General features: G+C 44.5%; 1 protein-coding gene across 8 annotated transcripts in view; it reads left to right on the top strand.

The window, feature by feature from the left end:
• The first annotated feature begins 12,001 nt into the window (after positions 1-12,001).
• Positions 12,002-20,429, top strand: part of LOC102548137 (uncharacterized) — a 42,727-nt gene continuing 34,299 nt past the window's right edge. For 6 of the 8 annotated variants that reach the window (XM_063280981.1, XM_063280980.1, XM_063280986.1 and 3 more), the window contains exon 1: positions 12,002-15,134. The gene's annotated coding sequence lies outside the window, so the exon portion shown is untranslated. The remainder of the gene's footprint in view (positions 15,135-20,429) is intronic. The other 2 variants (XM_063280983.1, XM_063280985.1) reach the window with 2 other exon arrangements.

Below are 20,429 nucleotides of genomic sequence, written 5' to 3' on the forward strand. Positions count from 1 at the left end.
AGTCAGAATTGAAACCTCATCTTGGTGGATTTTTTTTTCCTTTGATAGGTATTAAGTGTCCTTCCCCATCTTTTTTGATTAATTTTAGTTGAAAGTCTGTTAGATATTAGAAGGGCTACACCAGTTCACTTCTTGGATCCATTTGCTTAAAACCTTTTTCCAGCCCTTTACTCCGATGTACTCTGATGTAATATCTGTCTTTGTTGCTGAGGTTTCTTAATTGCAGCATTATGATGGAAACTGTTTTCACATCCATTCCATTATTCTGTGTCTTTTTATTGTAGAATTGAGTCCATTGATGTTGAGAGATATTAATGACTAATGATTATTAATTCCTGATATTTATGTGTGTTTTTTCTTTCAGTTTTGATGGTGTGAAGTTATTTATTTCCTGTGTTTTCTTGGGTGTACTTAACATCCGTGGGTTAGAGTTTTCTTTCTAGTATCTTCTGTAGGGCTGGATTTGTGGATAGATACTGTTTAAGTTTGGTTTTATCATGAAATACCTTGTTTTCTCCAACTACGATCATTGGCAGTTTTGCTGGGTATAGTAGACTGAGCTGGCATCTGTGATCTCTTAGAGTCTAGTTTAGGCCTTTCTGGATTTTAGAGTCTCTGTTGAGAAGTCAGTTGTAATTCTAATAGGTCAGCCTTCTATGTTACTTGGCCCTTTTCCCTTGCAACTTTTTTTTTTTGTTTGTTTGTTTCTTTTTTTGGAGCTGGGGACCGAACCCAGGGCCTTGCGCTTCCTAGGCAAGCGCTCTACCACTGAGCTAAATCCCCAACCCCCCCTTGCAACTTTTAATATTCTTTATTTGTTCTGTGCATTTAATGTTTTGATTACTATTTGCTAAGTAGTTTTCTGATCCAAACTATTTGGTGTTCTGTAAGCTTGGTGTATATTTATAGGCATCTCTTTCTTTAGGTTAGGGACATTTTCTTCTGTGATTCTGTCAAAAATATTTTCTGGTCCTTTGAGGGGGAATCTTCTTTTGTTCTTCTGGATGTTTTGTGTCAGAAATTCTTTAGATTTAACAGTTTCTTTGACTGATGTATCAATGTCATCTATTGTATATTCTGGGCTTAAAATTCTCTATCCATTTCTTGTATTCTCTTGCTGATGCTTAAGTGTGTAGTTCTGTTTGCTTACCTAGATTTTCCATCCCCAGGATTCCCTCAGTTTGTGTTTTCTCTATTGCCTCTACTTCCATTTTCAGGTCCTGACTAGTTTTATTTATTTCCTTTACCTGTTTGTATTTTCCTGGATTTCTTTAAAGGATTTATTAATTTCCTTTTAAAGGCTTGCCTGTATTATCTTCATAAGATTGGATTGGTCAGTTTCATGTGCTTGAGCTGTGTTGGAATGTGCAGTACGTGCTGTAGTAGGACAGCTGGGCTCTGGTGACATCATATGCTCTGACTCTTATTGATTGTGTTTTTACTCTGGATTTAGCCATCTGGGTTTGGGGTTATTATAGGTTTAGGTGCTGATTTCTGAGTTTATCTTTTTTAGATTTCCTCCCCACTACTCCCAGTTTCTGTGTTTTTTCTCTGGTTTTCTGGCCTGAGTGGTTCTGGTGACTGATGAGTCTTCAGAAGACAAATAGGGTGTCTTCACTGGGGCTTTTGTGGTCTGGGTGACCTCTAGGGTTTGGGGTGCCAATGCTACCTCTGGGGTTCCTAGAAATGACATGAACTCCAAGAAAGCAGAAGTCTTCTGCCGAAGTTTTGGGGCAGAATATGGAGCCTAGTGGGTGGGTGCTCCTTAAGACTGTTGGGTATGCTTTAAAGGGGAGTTGGTCGGCAGAGCAAGTAGTACTTACCTGGGCTCTTTGGTGCTTCTGTGGCCTTCCGGAAAGCAACTGGAGTTATGGGCCAGAATTTGGAACCCAAGGGATGGGGTGCAGTTTGTTGAGTTTGCTTTAAGTGGAGTTGGTGGGCAGAGTACGGTGCTTTATCTGGGGTTCCTGGTGCTGGTGTGCCCCTCCTCCCCCAGAAAGCAGCTGGGGCCCAGGAGATAGGGTATAGTTTGGGGCTGTTGGGTGTGCTTTAGGAGGCGACTACCCCATTCTCAGTCCCCTCCACCCCCTTCCCTGAGTGTTTCCTAAGAGTTAAATCCTGATTTGTCCCAGTCTCTTTAGTTAGCTCTGCTGTTTGAGTACTCTTTTATGTTGGTGACTGCAGAGTTCTCCACTCTACGCTCTCCCCTGGGCTCTGGCAACACCTCACCCATAAGCACCCATTCCTCCCTCACCCATAAGCACCCATTCCTCCCTCATGATCTTGAGTTTATATCCTTGGATGGGACACCTCTGAGCTTGGGCTCCGTGTTTTTTTAGGTCTGCTTGCACCTCATAAATATGAACCTTAAAGACTTTCAAAGAAGGACTTGTCACTTTTGTACTCTTCCTTCTGCTGTGATATCTTGGTCAGAGGTCTCTGTATATTGTTAGCCAAGACAGTTTAGGGGTAGTCTCCACCCTGAAACTGAAGTTGCCTCCATCTTCCTGCTCCTCATCCTCACCCTACTTCATTACCATAACCAGCTGAGGTTGGACCTGCTCACCCTGTCACTGAAACTGTATCCCTAGTGGATCTGCCTCCTCTTCTCTGCTACTTCCCAAATTCATTCTGACTGGAGACCTTTCCAAAGCACCCAATTGGTCATTTTCCCAATTAAGCATCATAATTAACAATCCACCCCACCCCAATCATCTTAGAGTAATGTACTATTTGACTCCAACATACTCTATAAACCACCTTCATCCCTGACCTCCATAGTCTCTCTCACTGGGCATTTATACTCCAGCTATGCTGAGCTGATGCCTCTGCATGTGTTAGTGCTGTTCCTTCAGGCTGGCATGTTCTCTTTGTGAATTCTCTTAACTGTCCCTTTATATTAGGCTCAATTCTGCCCTCTCTCCAAACAGCATCAGATTTACATGCAACTGATCACTTTGGTCACCATTGCATTGTAGTTTCTTAAGCAAAAGAATGTTCTAGCTATGGCCTGAATGCATCAGATTTTGGACTTGGAACCCTCTTGGAATCCATTACAGGAGCTAATGTGCATAAAGGTGTTTCTGAGGGAAGTAATAAGAGTTTGGAAGAGTGAGAAAAAGAAGATAGGAGAAAATGACGTTATAGGTGTTTGTTCTGGACAAGCAGGTCACAATCACAGGTGTTGTGAAAATGGGTTTGATATCCCTCTTTGGGGTTTGCAGGTGACCAAGTCCAGAGCAGATGTGAGGAGAAGCCATTATATTATCTTTGCATGGACCACAATGTCACTGTACCAACCTGAGACCTAGAGGCTGGGAAAGTGTCCCCTGAACCCAGTAGTGCCATGAAATATAATTTCAGATTCTGACCTGCATACTGGCACTGGAAAAGGAGTTGGGAATGGGGCTTGTGTCCACAAAAGCAGGATGGTTTTGTCTAGAGTACTTTGGAATCTGTCAGCAGGCACATTTGTCATTTCTGGCTATGCGTGGATCCTCTATGCAGCCATGAGCACAGAAGTCATTGGCCAGGTAAGAAGACCAAAGTGATGCAGAGAGTGAGGACCAAGTATGGGTTAAAAATACAATAGGGGTTGGTTCATAATCATCGTTACATACATATTCCTTGGTAACTAAGTATTTGAGAGCCATAGTACAGGGAATTAAAAGGCTCTGAGGGATTTGATGAGTAGGCCCCACGGGTGTTACAAACTGGGGAACCTGGGTTTTATTTTGTGTCTCCACAACTACTCTCCAAGGTTTGAAGACTGAGACCCTTCATATTTATGTTTTACCACATGGCTGTGAACAGCATCTGCATACTATAGATTAAAAAAAAAAAGGATAGGTAGATGGGTGAAAAGATGCCATGCCTGGAATCAAGGTGGTGAAAGGGGTGGACACAGCAACCCTACACAAACCAGTCCTACAGCCTTTGGTCTCGCAGTTCTTTATGCAGGATTATAGCCCTCCAATACTAAGAGACCCAGTTCTCATCCGGGAAGCTGCTAAGAAAAACAACCACTGTTGAATTTGCCCTGTGCCAGCTGACTGTGAGCTGCTCCTTTGTGGAAGCTCATGTGGGAGGAGTTGCCCTGGGGAAGCACAGTGCCTAAGTGTCATCCCCCCCCCCCCATGGGCAGAGCCACTCTGCCTTTGAAAAAGCCTGTTATCAGTTCACTTCTGTGTAGCCAAAGTATAAGCCCCGAGCAGTCAAGCAGCAGAGACCAGTTTGTTTTTCCTAGAAGGGAACGACATCCTATCAACTCTGTTCTCTGACTACTTCCATAGGCTGCAGTCCCCAACACCAGCTTTCAGGGAACCCATCACAGTCTTCTGTACATCAGAGCCTGCGGTGGGAGCTGGATTAGGGTGACTATTTTCATCATCTGGTGGTGACCTAGGCTTGAGTCTTTTTCCTCACTTCAGGAGACCAAGATTCTCCTATGTGCCAGTCAGCTTTGTTTACCACTGTGACCAAATGCTATCGATGTAAGTGGCTACTTACAAGGAGGAATGTTTATTTAGCTCATGGCTTCAGATAATTTAGTCTGTGGTTTGTTGGTTTTGTTGACTTGGGACTAATGGCAACACACTTCATCATAGTGAAGGTGTATTGTAATAAGTGAAAGTGTTCATCTTATGGTGTCTGGAAAGGGCTAGAATCTCAATAGCCCTTCAAGGGTACACCACCTAATTAGGCTCTACTTCTTAAATGCTCTGTTGTCTTTCAGGAAGACCAGAGGCTGACAGCCAAAGCCCATCCTTTCAACATACTGGGCTTTGGAGCACACTAGACAAACCTTATAGCATGCCATGCCAAAGACAGGTTAAGAAAGGACAAAAGTCTTACAATCAGACAACTCTGCAGTCAAGGGCTGGCTTCGCAACTCACTTCTCTGAACCTGTTTGCTCTCTATGTAAGTTGTCATGAGGATGAAGTGTGATCATGTGTGTAAAGAAGCTAGGACACCGCCTGACTCAAAGTTAATAAATGCCAGCTCTTAGAGTAATTGGCAAGCCTAGCCCAGCAGGTTCTCGGATACTCCTGGAATGAAGACCCTGGCATAGGCTCAGATATTCAGACAATCCAGTGGTACCAACTTCACTGGATGTTAAGAGATGAGCAACACAGCAAGAGCTTGCTTTCTCTGAAGTGATGGTGTGAGTTTGTAGTTAATCCAACTGAGCTAATACTTAACTATCTTCATTTATCTTAGTCAGGAAGCTTAAAGGGGAGAGCCTGTGGGGCCAGGCTATGGGGAAATCTAGGAACCTGTCTGCTAGAGCCCTGGAAATAAAACTAAGCAGGGTGTTACATCCACAAGCCTCCTTCCAGAATTCCTCAGAGAATGCCTGTTGGATTTCTCTACAGACGAGAAGGAATCCGGTAGCCTGAATCACCTGCAGGAGCACCCAAGTTCTACAGTCTCATGGCTTCCTGCTCTACTTGGTTTAGTTTGCCTTCTGTGTTGTCAGGGTTCTCTAAAGGAAGAGGATTGGTGGAATGCACATAACATTAAAAAGGGATTTGTTACATTACATAATGTGGTCCTGGGAGTCCCAACAATGACCTCCTCACACTGGGGAGGCTGGGAATCTTGTACTAGTTCTATGAAGCTGGATGTCTCAGCATTCCTAATCTGGTGCTGAAGTCCTAGAAGATTCCTGGAGCTACTGGTCTGTGTTGGAAGCCCAAAGCTGTTGCTAATATTGGCAAAAGAATGTTGTAGCAACAGGATAGATAAATTTGCCAGATGGAGTGAGGGCAGCAAGCAAAAAGGGAAGTTTCCTCCTTCTGTGACTTTTTATCTGGCTGCACACAGAAGGTGCCATCCACACTTACTTGACCAAGACAAGTCGCTCACAAGAGTGCCAGGGGGCTGGCTTGCATTTTAGTTCACTTCAGATTCAGTCAGGCTACCAACCAAGACGCTATCCCACCTTCCCACCTCCATCCACTCTTTCGTGTCTGTACATTGGTTTCTCGGCAGGCATACCCGGGCAGGACGTGTCTCCACTGTGCAAGCCTGTCTTTCCACACCCACCTCTTGCTGTTCCTTCACCAATGACAGCACCCTTTCACTGGTGTCCCCGGTGTCCTTTTGCACTTGCTCTTCCTGGAATGCTCTTTGCCTTCTCCACCAAGAGAAGACTTCCTTCATGAAAACCCAGCTCAGATGTCACATGTCAGATGTCACAGAAGCTCTTCCCATTTCCCCTGCAGGCCTCTCAAGATGCCCACAGCTGCCACCCTTCCCTCTGACATAGCAGAGAGTTCCTCTCCTAGATTGGGGGTAGGGGAGTGTGTGTTTGCTTGTTTGTTTCTTTTTGAGGAAGAGCAGACTCCTTTCTTCCAGTTCTCAAAAGATAAAATTACAACACATTTCATCTAAATATCAATGACTTTTCCTCAAGGTTGGTGAATCAGGGCTATAAAAATGAACAAAAGCTCTCACCTTTGTTAGACAGCAGCTGACAAAGTTAGAACAGTGGGCTTTGCAGGATGAGACAAAGTAACTGAAGAGGGGAAGTAGGCTGAGGGTTTAGTGTAAAGTTACATCTCTGAGGAAAGAGTGAAAACAGAATGAACTTCCTTTTATTGACTTACATGGACTGGAATCTGTCTCTGGAAAGCTAGTATGTTTTAGGGCTGATTTACTTATATTTCTGGTTGTGAGCCCAGCCTCCAACAACTAAGCCATCTCTCCAGCCCTGATCTTCACATTTACATTTTCTGTTTATGTGGTATTTAGCTCTAATGACTCCATTTTGATTTGGTCTGATCTGTTGGGGCCTGACCAAGAGTTCAGTTCCAAACTGTGATCTCCTGTAGTTGTTGCTTAACACACCAATGCTCCTGAAGAGCTGTTGTGTGGCGTAGAAGCTTTCTGTGTTCTTCACAGTGCCTGGCATCAAACTTGAGATGTGAGAGGCTTTTAACTCAAGGAGTCCTCATGAGGCAAGGGAGGTCCCTCAGGGACATTGCACATTTTCCAGTGCAAGGCAGGCTGTGCTGCTGGGACCCACGCAGAACTTAAGTACAGCCACCTTTCCTGACTGCAGTGCAGTGCAGCACTTTACTGCCACCTAGTGTCAGACTCTGTGTTAGGTTTTGATGTGATTAAATGTAAGAAATGGCTGCTGGGCCTAGGGCCAGGCCATCAGAGTAGTTCTGTTAACCAGTTGCAACATTGCATGCCAAAATGTGAGCGTTGTCTTTATGAATATTAATACCAGGACAACCACTATTTATATAGCGATTTACAGTTTAAGGAGACTTCACTCAAACCATGTTGCAACCTGTGAGGTCAGCAGAATAGCAATGGATTTTATTTACATAGGGTTTAACGGAGATGAGTAATATCAGTAGCATCGCCTGCTACTACTTCTGCTGCTGCTGCTGCTGCTGCTGCTGCTGCTGCTGCTGCTGCTACTACTACTACTACTACTACTACTACTACTACAAAACCAAACAAAGAAATCCAACCCAAGTCCAAAAACTAAAAGCAAAACAAACAGAAAACCCCTCTTCTCTCATTTCTTCCCCCTCATACTGCCCTGTGTTTAGAATGTGCCAGACAGGGGACTGTGAGATCTACAAATACCATGTAGCAGGCCCTTGAACTGGACTTGTCATATGTTGGAGTTTTAGTTCAGGTAAGTCTTTTTTTTTTTAAAGAAATGAAAATATTTAATGAGATTTAAGGAATAAAGTTAAAAGTAACACAAAATAATGAAGCTTAATGAACTGAAACGAAGAACTGATGCTGAAAGGAGATAATGAAAATCGACTAAAGAACGAGATGGGCAATGCTGTAGCCACAAAACATATTTTGGGGTGTAGGGTAAACAGCTCTTGTAGATGAAAACCCATAACTTTTCTTCCAAAGTCCATCCTAAGCTCAAGAATTGTTACAATAGGTAGGTAAGGACACAATAAAGAGTTTAAACGTGTCTGCAAAAGCTTATGGAAGCTAAAACTCACCGACCTGCTGCTGGATCATTTATCAGGAGAGTGAAGACCAGTTTCTAGTGCTGGCCAGGCTCCCCCGTGGGAAACTGGGGCTTTACTGCATTTGATGCTGTTTCTGTTTAAGCCCCATCTTTGCAGCAGCTTTCTTTTTAAAGCTCATTGTCTTATTAAAATAGTGGAATAACTGCCCTGCTGGGTGCTGAGCAGCCAAGCTGGTGAACCTGGGAGGCCGTGAGGAGTGGGGCTGGAGAAGAGGCAACTCTTGTAGACTCTTGGTGGGAATGTAAACCACTCTGGCCTCTATGGAGGAAAAGATGGATGATCCTAAAAAAATAAAAAAAATTAAAAATAAAAAAAACCAACAATAATAACAACAACAACAAAAACCCTTTCATGGGTTCCAGCCTTACCAGTCCTTGGTATTTACCTCAAAACTTCAAGTTCAAGTCAACATGCTCTAAAGAAACTTGCACATCAGTGTTCCTTGCAGTCTGGTCCACAGTGGACTCCTGGTGGCAGCTGCATGGTTTTCTTGGGTGCCTTCTTAGTTTTGTCTCAAGAGTTCAGTCAGGTTCCCTGTGATGCCATTATCTATTGACAGGGTGTGGTAGGATCATTGCTTCCCTGCATTGAGGTCCCTCGATTTTACCAGGTTTCCTTTAGATATGTAGGGATTCCTGTGCATCAGGGCACTCCAGGTACAGGAGTAAAACAAGCTTAAGCCAGACAGGAAATGGTTTAGATGACAGGTTCTGTCCAGCACTTCCTGACTGTGATTCCACAGGACTTAAAATTGATCCATGACCAGTCAGGTATCAATCATATGCAAATAGCTTCTGAGATTGTGGGTTTATAACCCAGCTCTCTGCAATGTAATGGTTGGGAGAAGCCAAGAAGTTGGAGTATAATGTTAAGGTCTAGGTAAAATGTTAAGGCCTAGGCAACTGTCACCTGTTTAGAGTTCCATTTTGTTCTGTTACTAATTTTTTTCCTCCATCTTCATTAAATTGGATATTTATTATTTACATTTCAATTGTTATTACCTTTCCCAGTTTCCAGGCAAACATCTCCCCTCCCCTTCTGTATGGGTGTTCCCCTCCCCATCCTCCTCCCATTACTACCCTCCCCGCAACAGTCCTGTTCACTGGGGGTTCAGTCTTGGCAGGACCAAGGGCTTCCCCTTCCACTGATGATCTTACTAGGCTATTCAATGCTACCTTTGAGGTTGGAGCCCAGGGTCAGTCCATGTATAGTCTTTGGGTAGTGGCTTAGTCCCTGGAAGCTCTGGTTGCTTGGCATTGTTGTTCATATGGGGTCTCGAGACCCTTCAAGCTCTTCCAGTCTTTTCTCTGATTCCTTCAGCGGGGGGGACCCGTTCTCAGTTCAGTGGTTTGCTGCTGGCATTCGCCTATCTGTATTTGCCATAATCTGGCTGTGTCTCTCAGAAGAGATCTACATCCGGTTCCTGTCTGCCTGCACTTCTTTGCTTCATCCATCTTGTCTAATTGGGTGGCTGTATATGTATGGGCCACATGTGGGGCAGGCTCTGAATGGGCGTTCCTTCTGCCTCTGTTTTAATCTTTGCCTCCCTATTCCCTGCCAAGGGTATTCTTGTTCCCCTTTTAAAGAAGGAGTGAAGCATTCGCATTTTGGTCATCCTTCTTGAGTCGCATGTTCATACATTTAAAAGCAGTGCTGTCTAGTAGGGATCTAATACAAGCTGTTTATATGGTTTAACTTTTTCTAATAGCCAGATTTTTTTAAAAAGGAAAGAAATGGGATCAATTGCAATGAACCGTATGTATTGTTAACCCAACATGTTACACGTAGTCCTGCAGCTAGTCATTATAAAGATAATAATGAGATGTTTTATACTGGTTTATTTTTACTAAGTTTATAAAAGATGGTAATGGTTACACACTCAGGGCTATTGCAATTTAGATGGCAACTCTTCAAGTTTTCATTGGCCATCTGTGGCGTGTGGTTGTTGTGTCTGATGGTGCTACTCCAATGGAGAGAGGGTGGCCTTGCATCTAGACTGGCCTCACTGTCTAGAAGTCTGCAGTCAGATTGGGAGCCTCAGCCCCTGTTCAGCCGTTTGTATGAGGTAGTGGGGCTTGAGGATAGCGTCTGAGAGGAATTCCTTTGAGATAGATCTGAGCAGCTTGTGGTTTCCTGAGGAAGGTAGTGGCTTTCATCTCAAGTAAGAGAGCACCAGAGGTTTTCATAGTGCAGACATGGGTACCCGACTTCACATCTGAGAAGATGTGGACGAGACCAGGTGCAGGTGATCATGTCAGGAGAAAGGAACCCAGAAGGAGCAAACTTGGTTATGCTAAAGGCAGAGTAAGGGACATATTCTTGGGATATTGGCAATCTCGAAGAATCCAACCCAGAATTCATGAACAGGGCTAATGGAGTCATATGATTAGCTGGTCAGAGGTTGCTTCAGCAACAGAAGAAGATGGTGTGGTATGAGATTCCCAGGGAAGATGGTTTCTGAGAAGGTTCCAACAGAACTCCATGATAGCTAGAACCAGTGCTCTGTACCTGCTTCCTGGAGCTGAATTCTAGGAACTAATATCTGTGAAAGCCTTGCCTGTTTTCACAAGCCTCCTGTTGCTCTCTCTGTTTGACTTGGGAGAAGACCCCAAATGGCAATTTCTGTGAGAAGGCAGTGACCTTCCCTTCCTTTTGACACATCTGCAGCAGCTGACATTTTACCAAGGACTGAGACAACAAGAACTGATATCTGGAGATGGGTGCAGGGCTGTATCACCTCCACAGGGCCTCATTGCATTTTGAAACAATAATTGTTGTCAGTGCTGTGACAGATATGGGGTAGGGGCAGTTGAAAGAAGGGCAGATTCGTCAGGACTCACTGTTGCATAGGGTTGTGTCAAATGACAGCTACATCCATTTTTTCAGCCTTAAGAAGGGCAGGACATCATGGTGGTAGGAACATGTGGAAGAGGAAGCTGCTCATGTCAGGGAAGCCAGGAAGGAGAGAGAGAAATGGAAGGAGCCAGGATGAGACACTCCTCAGAGGTTATCTCATCTTCTACTATGTCCTCCCTCCTACTGTCTCCTGATGCAGTACCAAGTTGTGAACTTGGCAGTGGATTAATGCTTATTATGTCTACTCACTTGTCTAAGATTGGATCCACCATTTGGAGACCAAGCCTATAACACATAAGCATTGGAGGGAAATTGCACAACTAATGATACTGTTTTACCTCACTAACATTATTGAGGACCCAACAACAGTGGCTGCTATTGTCAGGATGCTAGTGATTTGCACTAAAGCCTATGAAAATCATTGATGTTGGTAGATCCATAATATAGACAGGTTAATTGAATATCCCTACTAGAAGCAGAGGAAATCCTGCTCAAATTGGGAAAAGTAAAACACGGCAATAGAGTGGCTCAGATAAGGAAGAAACATGGATGTCATCAACATGCTTCAGGAACAGGTCAGCTCAGAAACCCATGCAATGTTATTGAGAACATTTATTTTTTCTTTGTCTTTAGATGTTTTCTGATATCTATGAAACATTCTGTTTTCATGAGAACCTCAAATTTTCTTCTTATAAATAATGCTGAACCGGGGATGGTGACTGTCATTGGTTCAGACTTGTACCTTCCCAGCACTGTAATCCAAAGGTAAAAATAGCATCAATGGCTGGGTCCATTGGGGTTGATCCTGGGTCTTTATTTGACCTAGGGAGTTAAGCAGGATGCACATGATGCTATTGAGCACATCCAACACCCAAGGATCTGTGGCGGAGTCTTGGAAATCATGATGGTGTTATTGCCGGAAGAGAGAAGGAGCCTGCCGAAGAGAGAAAACTACTCTACCATCATGCACTGCGTGGTAACTGCAGAAGGCAGCAAGAACACAGGCAAGGGCACGATCGATAGCACTTTCTTAATTTACCAAATTAGAGTCTCTCTCTCTCTCTCTCTCTCTCTCTCTCTCTCTCTCTCTCTCTCTCTCTCCCTCCCTCCCTCCCTCCCTCCCTCCCTCCCTCCGTGTGTGTGTGTGTGTGTGTGTGTGTGTGTGTCTAGCAAGCAAGCAAGCAGTTGGGCACAGTGTGACTCAGTAGCCAGTGTTGGTTCAAATTTCAGTCTCTCCCTGAGTTGCCTATTTCAGATGTATTTAAACGCAACACAATTTGGTGAAAACTATTCTTGTGGTGATTGACTCAATCCTGTGTGCACAACTAAGCATACCTAAGTCTCTCTGAGGAACAAAGTAAGTTAAATACCAATTTGACACCTTCCATAAAGATGGGTCTTATAGAGTGACTGAGAAAAACAGTTTAAAAGGAGGATCTGGTCCAAGAAAGTCTTCAACCACACACATTTTCCAAAGTTCACCAGTCTAGTCTGCCCCAGCCTTCTGGGTGGAAAACTGGTTTTGCATTCCTTCCCTTGAAGGAACAACCCTGTGTTCTTAACAGTCCACCTCCCCCTAGTGCATGTCTGTGAGCACAGAGACCTCAGTGCCCCTTACTATTACATAATAACAAAAACAAGCATGAGAATCCAAATCTGTGCTTTCCTCAAGTCAGCCTGTTGTAAAAGTTTCCACTGATGGATCCCATCAATGACATGTGCTTTGTTTAACCAGCTATGAATCTATCTACTGTTTGTTTCTTTGGCTTTTTCTCATAAAATGATTTCTCTCTCTATTCTACTTCCCCAAAGAACCTCACGACGTAGCCCTACCTGGCCTGGAATTTGCTGTCCATGCTAGGCTGGCCATGACCTCACCGAGGCCTGCCTTCCTCTGGCTCCAGAGTGCTGTGATTAGAGGTATGTGCCTTCATGCCTGTCCCTCAAGCAATCCCTCTGGGCTCTCATTAGTTCCGTACTCATGGGAGCTGGAGAGAAGACTCAACAGTTAAGAGCATCTGTGGCTCTGACAGGGGATCTGGATCCAGTTCTCAGCAACGACTTGATGGTTCACAACTGTAACTCCAGTTCCAGGGGAACAGATGCCTTCTTCTGGCCTCCATAGGAACTAGGTATATCCATTGTGCACTTAAATACAAATAGGTAAAATATTTGTGCATATAAAATAAAATAATCTTTAAAAATACTGCACTTAGGGCTTAAAAACATCTTGAGTCTTTCATTTCCCCTGGGGTCTTCAACTGGCTGTCTTCAATTTGTCCCCTAGATTTAGCGTCCCCACCCTCTGTGTGTCCCTGGAGATTGACAGTTCCTACCACAGCAATGGTTCTTTCACTCTGTAGTTGAATTTCCAGTTGCCTTTGGCTAAGAGGACAAGCAATTGGAAGAAGACAGACTAGCTGGTTGATGTGCTTATCCTCTGGGCTCTCCTGGTACAAGGTCACTTGAGTTTTACACCCACACCTAGCAGCCTCACTGTTACTAATCCAGCATACTGTCCCACTGACCCTCTGCGGTTTCCTTCCTCCCTGCTCAGCTTTGTGCTTAGATCCATTGCAAAAGTCTCCTTGGAAGGTAACCTGACTGAACACACCACCTGTCACCGGCCAAGAGCCCAACATAAAACATGTCCACAAAGTGAGCAAAAATTAGTTAACTGTGACTGTCACTGGGGAACACATCAATTTCTTCCCATGGCTGCCTTCTTTTTCAGGGGCTCAGGGGCCATTCTTTTTACCTCATTTCCTCTGTGCTCCTGTAATCTCACGGCCCTTAGTTTATGAGCATCTTTTGTTATAAATCCCACGGATCTCCTCAGCATTTGCTGGGCTTCGTTCTTCAGGATTCTCTAAAGTGCCCTAGAGGTTAGACCATTCACCCTTTAAGGACTTTCAGGCAAAATAGACCAAATTATGCTGTGATAGGGAACATGTGCCAACATGTTTTGCTCTGGGTGGTGTGGGGCACCGGATTTCTCTGTGTAGCCCAGGCTGGTCTTGATGTCAGAATCCTACCTCTGCCTCTGGAATGGTGAGGTTACCATTATGCACTCCTTTACTTATTACTCATCCTCACCACAGATCCATCATGGCTTGGCAAGAGATTCAAATCACCGTGAGGGACCCAAATGGCAGACCTGCCTCGGCTGAAATGATGTCAACCAGAGTACTAGAGGGAAAGAGAGATCTGAAAGATCCTTCATGGGCAGTTAGATGCTTGGTCCCCAGATGGCACCACTGGTCCTGTGGTCCCTTCACATCTCATGTGGCCAGGAAGGACATTTTCAGGGTGCCTAGGAGGGGTCAGTCCCTTTGGGCAGTATTGTTGTTTCCTGTGCATGCCTTAATGTCCTACTTGCCTTATAAGGTCTCTTGAGGCAGAGACTTTTTGCTCTGTTCCTCTCTGCATTTAGGGGGTGCCTTGTTCAGCTACAGGTTACTTTTTTTCATTTATTTTTAAAAAGTTATTTTATTATATTATTATTATCATTATTACTATTAGTGGTGGTAGTAGTAGTAGTAGTTGTAGTAGTAGTAGTAGTAGTAGTAGTAGTAGTAGTAGTAGTAATAGTTGAAGTAGTATTCGTAGTATTGAGCTAGAGTTACAGGAAGTTGTGAACCGCCTTATGTGAGTGCTAAGCAGGGAACTCCAGTCCTCTGCAAACAGTATATACTGGGCCGTCTCCAGCTTCAGTTACAGTTGTAGAAATGAATAGTGTAGGGAAGCAGGAGAGCATCCTGTGTGATGGTCATCGGAGCCAGAAGTTGCTAAGGTACCAGTGACTGTGTTAAATTTTAGTGTCCATTGCAAATACCAGTTTTTTTCCCCCACAGTAGAATCTCCAGCAAGAGGCAAAAAGATTAACCCAGAAGGAAATATGCCTCTTCCAGATGCACTATTGTTTATTCTGAAATAGCTAAGCAGTTTGTGTTGGAATCACCACAATCAGCTTTTCCTTTGTGGCGAGGCAGCAGCGAACATGTGTTTGCTTTATGCATCGTGTAATATGAAGGTAAGAGGGGGCTGTGTGCAAAGATAATGTGAGGGAGAAATCTTACTAACACAAAAGCAATGGATCCAGACCAGGAGTGGGATGTGGGGCTCATATAGCCCACAGCCACTATTCGCTGCTGATCTCCTCCTCTCTTTCCTCTTTTTCAGTCTCCCTGTATACTCGTGGCTTGCCTTAGGCTCACAGAAATCTTACTGCTTTAGCCTCCTTAGTGCTGGGATTACAGGTGGGTGGCACCACTCTCCTCTTGCCTGGCAACCTTTTGACTAAATTATATACCCTCAAATCTACCCCTTCCCCAACTTTGCTAACCTGAGAGTGTAAGATACAAATGAGGTAACCCAGAGTCTCCTCTCTGGGAGCTGAGAGTACCATCTGTTCACAAGGAGCAGCAGGCACTCTCAAAGTCACCCCATCCCTTCTGCACACCTGCTCTCAGATGTGAGCCTGTCCGTACTTTCCATTCCTCCATGTTGGCTAGCGCCTGCAGCACCCCACCTCGGCTAATAACGCCATGTGTTGTAGTTCACTTTACCACACACAGCTGTGTGGCCTGTGTAGGAAACTCCCAGCTCTCACTGAGGCTCAGTATGGTATACAGATTCTTTAGCTCGATGACTCACCTGGCTCCCGCAATAGCACACAGGACTGCACTGGCGGAGTCCTCAGCTTCTGACACCTTCCCAAACCTCTTCCACCCTTACCCCTCCCAAACTCAAACTCTATTCCGGGCTTCCACTTCAACCATATTCTCCCCTTACTCCCTACCCAATTGGAATGGCTCAAAGGTAGCTCTCAAATGAGTCAGGGCTTGGCGAGCCTTTCCTTTTCCAGCTTTGGTCTTGGTGGTGCTTTGAATGAGAATATTTCCCACAGGCTCTGACATTTGAATTCTTGCACCCCAGTCAGTGGTACCATCTGGAAAGGGTTAGGGGGGTTGATCTTACTGGAGGAAATAGGTTACTGAGAGGTGGGCTTTGAGGTTTCAACGCCTCAGGCCATTCCCGGTTTGCTCTCTCTGTTTTGTTCTTGAGGTTGGAGAGGTGAGCTGTCAGGGTCTGTATCTGCCACCTGTCACCACGGTTCCTGTCATGATGAACTCCTATCCCTCTAGAGCCATATGTCCCCAAACTCGTTCTTCTATGAGCTGTGTTGGTCTTGGTGTTTCATTACAGCTATAGAAAGATAACTGGTACAGTCTGCCTCTCCTTTTATTGCCCTATCAGGGGCCCAAGCACTCCGTCCATACTTCACGTCCTCCCAGGATTCTTCACTACAGCAAATGGATGTTTGAGAACATGTGCAGATGTCACTAGTAGTCCCAGGTCCTGCCAAACCAATACCATTTGCTTTCAATGTCCTACTTAACACTGTAAACGAACTAAGTAGAGTTGATACCGAGAGGGCACTAGTGTTGTCCATGGTCAAACAAGCAGCTGATGGTAGATCCAGGCTCGAAATCTTTACCTGCCTTTGCCCTTTCTGCTTATAGCATGCACCTCTGTTGCAAGGAACAACTGGCCCCTTTGAGATAAGTGTTAGGTACAGACAGACACTGGCTGTTTCAAATCAAGATCTTTTATTCTCCTCTCTCCTCACATCTGTCCCTCCATGTGTCTTCCTTATCTCTGTAAATGCTTCTATCCCCTGCTCAGCTGCCTCATGCCAGAAATGTAAATCATTTCCACCCTCAGCCCTCAGGAGGGCCTCTCTGTTCTACTTAGCACAACTAGCTCAGGTCCGTCCAAGCCCTCTTCAACACCATTCTCCCACCCACGTGTAAACCAAGGTCATGACTCTCCTGGTCTACTGTTAGTGCCTCTGACTGTCTCCATACTTCTAAGCTTAGGACGTTCCCCTTAGTTCTCCATAAACAAACCTGCTATTTTTGTGTTACATATACCATGCCATCCTCCCCCATGTATCTTGATCAAACTGCAGAATATTTATGAGCCTGCCTCTCCCAATCCAGTCTGGGCTTGATGATGTCCTTTGCTGGACTGTGCAGGCTCCAGTTAGCTGGACATCCCCATTGAGGAACTGGACTGGAAACTGCAGATACTCAGTTGTGAGGAGAAAATGTTTCTGGACTATGTAAAGGATAAGACAACAAGTGGAAGCTTGCAGAGTGACTGTTTTTTTGTTTGTTTGTTTGTTTGGTTGGTTGGTTGGTTGGTTTTTTTTTTTTTCTTCAAAAGATTAGGTAAAAAGAGCCAAGTCTTGCCTTGGGAAAAAGAAGTAGTGACAGACAGGAAACCTGTCAATCACTATGAATCCCTCCTCCCAGCCTATGCCCCTACCCCATGCTATTACTTTCAGAATTCGGGGGTGGAGCTGGGGTGGGGTAGTGGTGGTGGTGGTGGTGGTGGTGGTGGTGGTGGTGGTGGTGGAAGTGTGGGATGCCTTCAGGAATTCAGGGGACAGGGAATTCTGTCTAAGGATGGGTTGGCTGGGACTGACTAGTGATTGTTACTGAGGTGGGACAATAGTGAAACAGCCTGGTCACTTCTGCTGGCCTTGACTCACTATGGTGTCAGGCATATGGTAGTTATACATATATTTACTCAATGAGTGAATTGTATGGTCGGTTTTTTTTTTTTGCATTGTATTTTGTATATATATATATATATATATATAATATTACGTATTTATACACATATGCAAATAAGCTTACATAATGCTTAAGTATGTATATTTCTAAGGTTCCTTTTTAATTAGAAGGAATTATGTGTATGGGTGGAGGCCAGAAGAGGGCATTGGATCACCTGGGTCATCTGGAACCAGAGTTATAGATGGCTGTGAGTTGCCACGTGGGTGCTGGGAATCAAACCTGGATTCTCTGGAAGAGCGACCAGTGCTCTAAACCACAGAGCCATTTCCTAGACCCCTGAGGGTTTTTTCCCTTTAAGATTTATTTTTGTCTGTGTGTCTGTTTGGGGGTACGTCCATGTGAGTTCGGTTGCCTGTGGAAGGCAGAAGAGCATCAGATTCTCCCAGAGCTGCTGTTACAGGTACTTGAAAACCACAACAGGGTTCTGGGATCGGACTCAGTCCTCTGCAAGAGCAGTATGTGCTTTGCTGAGTCATCTCTCCAGCCCTTAAGTACACATATTTAAAACATGTGCAACCCATGTATACATACGTATGCATATTTACATGTATGTATTGCTCTGCAGAAAGTTGATTCACTGTTAAAGAGATAATCAGCGATTTGTGTTAAACCACCGGAAGGTAGATTTATTCACAACCTACTAGATAGCTGGAAGGGCCTGTATGATGAGCTTCGCAATGAGGGAAGGAAAGCTGGTCCAGTTCTGAAGCAGTGTGTGTGTGTGTGTGTGGTAGGGTGGGCGATGAATGTTAAAATATCACCATCCTGAGGCCTAGGGATTCCTGCTGAACCAATCTGACGGCATTCTGGCTGGAGCCTCGCCGTGTGAGCAGACATCACCAAGGGCTGGTAGAGGATGAGGAACTTGGTCTGTGAGAACAGCGCTCAGATGCTTATCAGAACATGGGGTTCTGGGGGTCAGGTCTGAATAAGCTGAATTAACAAGAGTGCATTCCACAGGCAGTTTGCATGTGGCCTAGGAGGAGCGTGAAGCTTGACTGAAGTTTGGCCAAGCGAAAGTTCTTTGTCATCACACTCAGTGAGTCACTCGAATGCTAGTGAGTAAGGAGAGAAAGACGTTTTAAAGCTGGCAGACCTGTGAAGCAGCTGGAAGACGTTCTCCCTCCTTTCCTCTGGCCTGGTCAGGAGGGGATTCGAATCAGTGACACACACACTCCCTACCTCCTCTGTGTGTGTGTGTGTGTGTGTGTGTGTGTGTGTGTGTGTGTGTATGTGTGTGTGTGTGTACCCGTGTGTGGTGAGTAAAATAAAAATAACATTTATTTGATTTACTTTTTTAAACAAGATAACTATATTTTTATTTTAAAAAGGGTGTGGGAGGAAATTTTTCTATTTAGCAAAAGAGGATGGGATTAAATTGTTGAGAACCACCACTCTTCTAAAGAAATCAGCAGGTGCCAGGAGGAAAGGCCTACCTTACACATATTGTTATTAAGAGGCTTTCTCCCCAGGGACAGTGTTGGCCAGGAGGCAAATTCTTTCTTTTTCTTTTTTATTTTATTTTTCTTTTAACTTGAGTATTTCTTATTTACATTTCAAGTGTTATTCCCTTTCCCGGTTTACAGGCCAACATCCCCCTCCCCTTCCTTATGGGTGTTCCCCTCCCCATCCTACCCCCATTGCCGCCCTCCCCCCAACAATCACGTTCACTGGGGGTTCAGTCTTAGCAGGACCCAGGGCTTCCCCTTCCACTGGTGCTCTTACTAGGATATTCAATGCTACCTATGAGGTCAGAGTCCAGGGTCAGTCCATGTATAGCTTTAGGTAGTGGCTTAGTCCCTGGAAGCTCTGGTAGCTTGGAATTGCTATACATATGGGGTCTCGAGCCCCTTCAAGCTCTTCAGTTCTTTCTCTGATTCCTTCAACCGGGGTCCTGTTCTCAGTTCAGTGGTTTGCTGCTGGCATTCGCCTCTGTATTTGCTGTATTCTGGCTGTGTCTCTCAGGAGAGATCTAAATCCGGCTCCTGTCTGCCTGCACTTCTTTGCTTCATCCCTCTTGTCTAGTTGGGTGGCTGTATATGTATGGACCACATGTCAGGCAGGCTCTGAATGGGTGTTCCTTCTGTCTCTGTTTTAATCTTTGCCTCTCTATTCCCTACCAAGGGTATTCTTGTTCCCCTTTTAAAGAAGGAGTGAAGCATTCACATTTTGATCATCTGTCTTGAGTTTCATTTGTTCTAGGCATCTAGGGTAATTCAAGCATTTGGGCTATTAGCCACTTATCAATGAGTGCATACCATGTGTGTTTCTCTGTGATTGGGTTACCTCACTCAGGATGATATTTTCCAGTTCCAACCATTTGCCTACGAATTTCATAAACTCGTTGTTTTTGATAGCTGAGTAATATTCCATTGTGTAGATGTACCACATTTTCTGTATCCATTCCTCTGTTGAAGGGCATCTGGGTTCTTTCCAGTTTCTGGCTATTATGAATAAGGCTGCGATGAACATAGTGGAGCACGTGTCTTTTTTATATGTTGGGGCATCTTTTGGGTATATGCCCAAGAGAGGTATAGCTGGATCCTCAGGCAGTTCAATGTCCAATTTTCTGAGGAACCTCCAGACTGATTTCCAGAATGGTTGTACCAGTCTGCAATCCCATCAACAATGGAGAAGTGTTCCTCTTTCTCCACATCCTCGCCAGCATGTGCTGTCACCTGAGTTTTTGATCTTAGCCATTCTCACTGGTGTGAGGTGAAATCTCAGGGTTGTTTTGATTTGCATTTCCCTTATGACTAAAGATGTTGAACATTTCTTTAGGTGTTTCTCAGCCATTCGGCATTCCTCAGCTGTGAATTCTTTGTTTAGCTCTGAACCCCATTTTTTAATAGGGTTATTTGTCTCCCTGCGGTCTAACTTCTTGAGTTCTTTGTATATTTTGGATATAAG

The sequence above is a fragment of the Rattus norvegicus genome, chromosome 1, assembly GCF_036323735.1.
Source record: "Rattus norvegicus strain BN/NHsdMcwi chromosome 1, GRCr8, whole genome shotgun sequence".
Classification (NCBI taxonomy): Eukaryota; Metazoa; Chordata; class Mammalia; order Rodentia; family Muridae; genus Rattus; species Rattus norvegicus.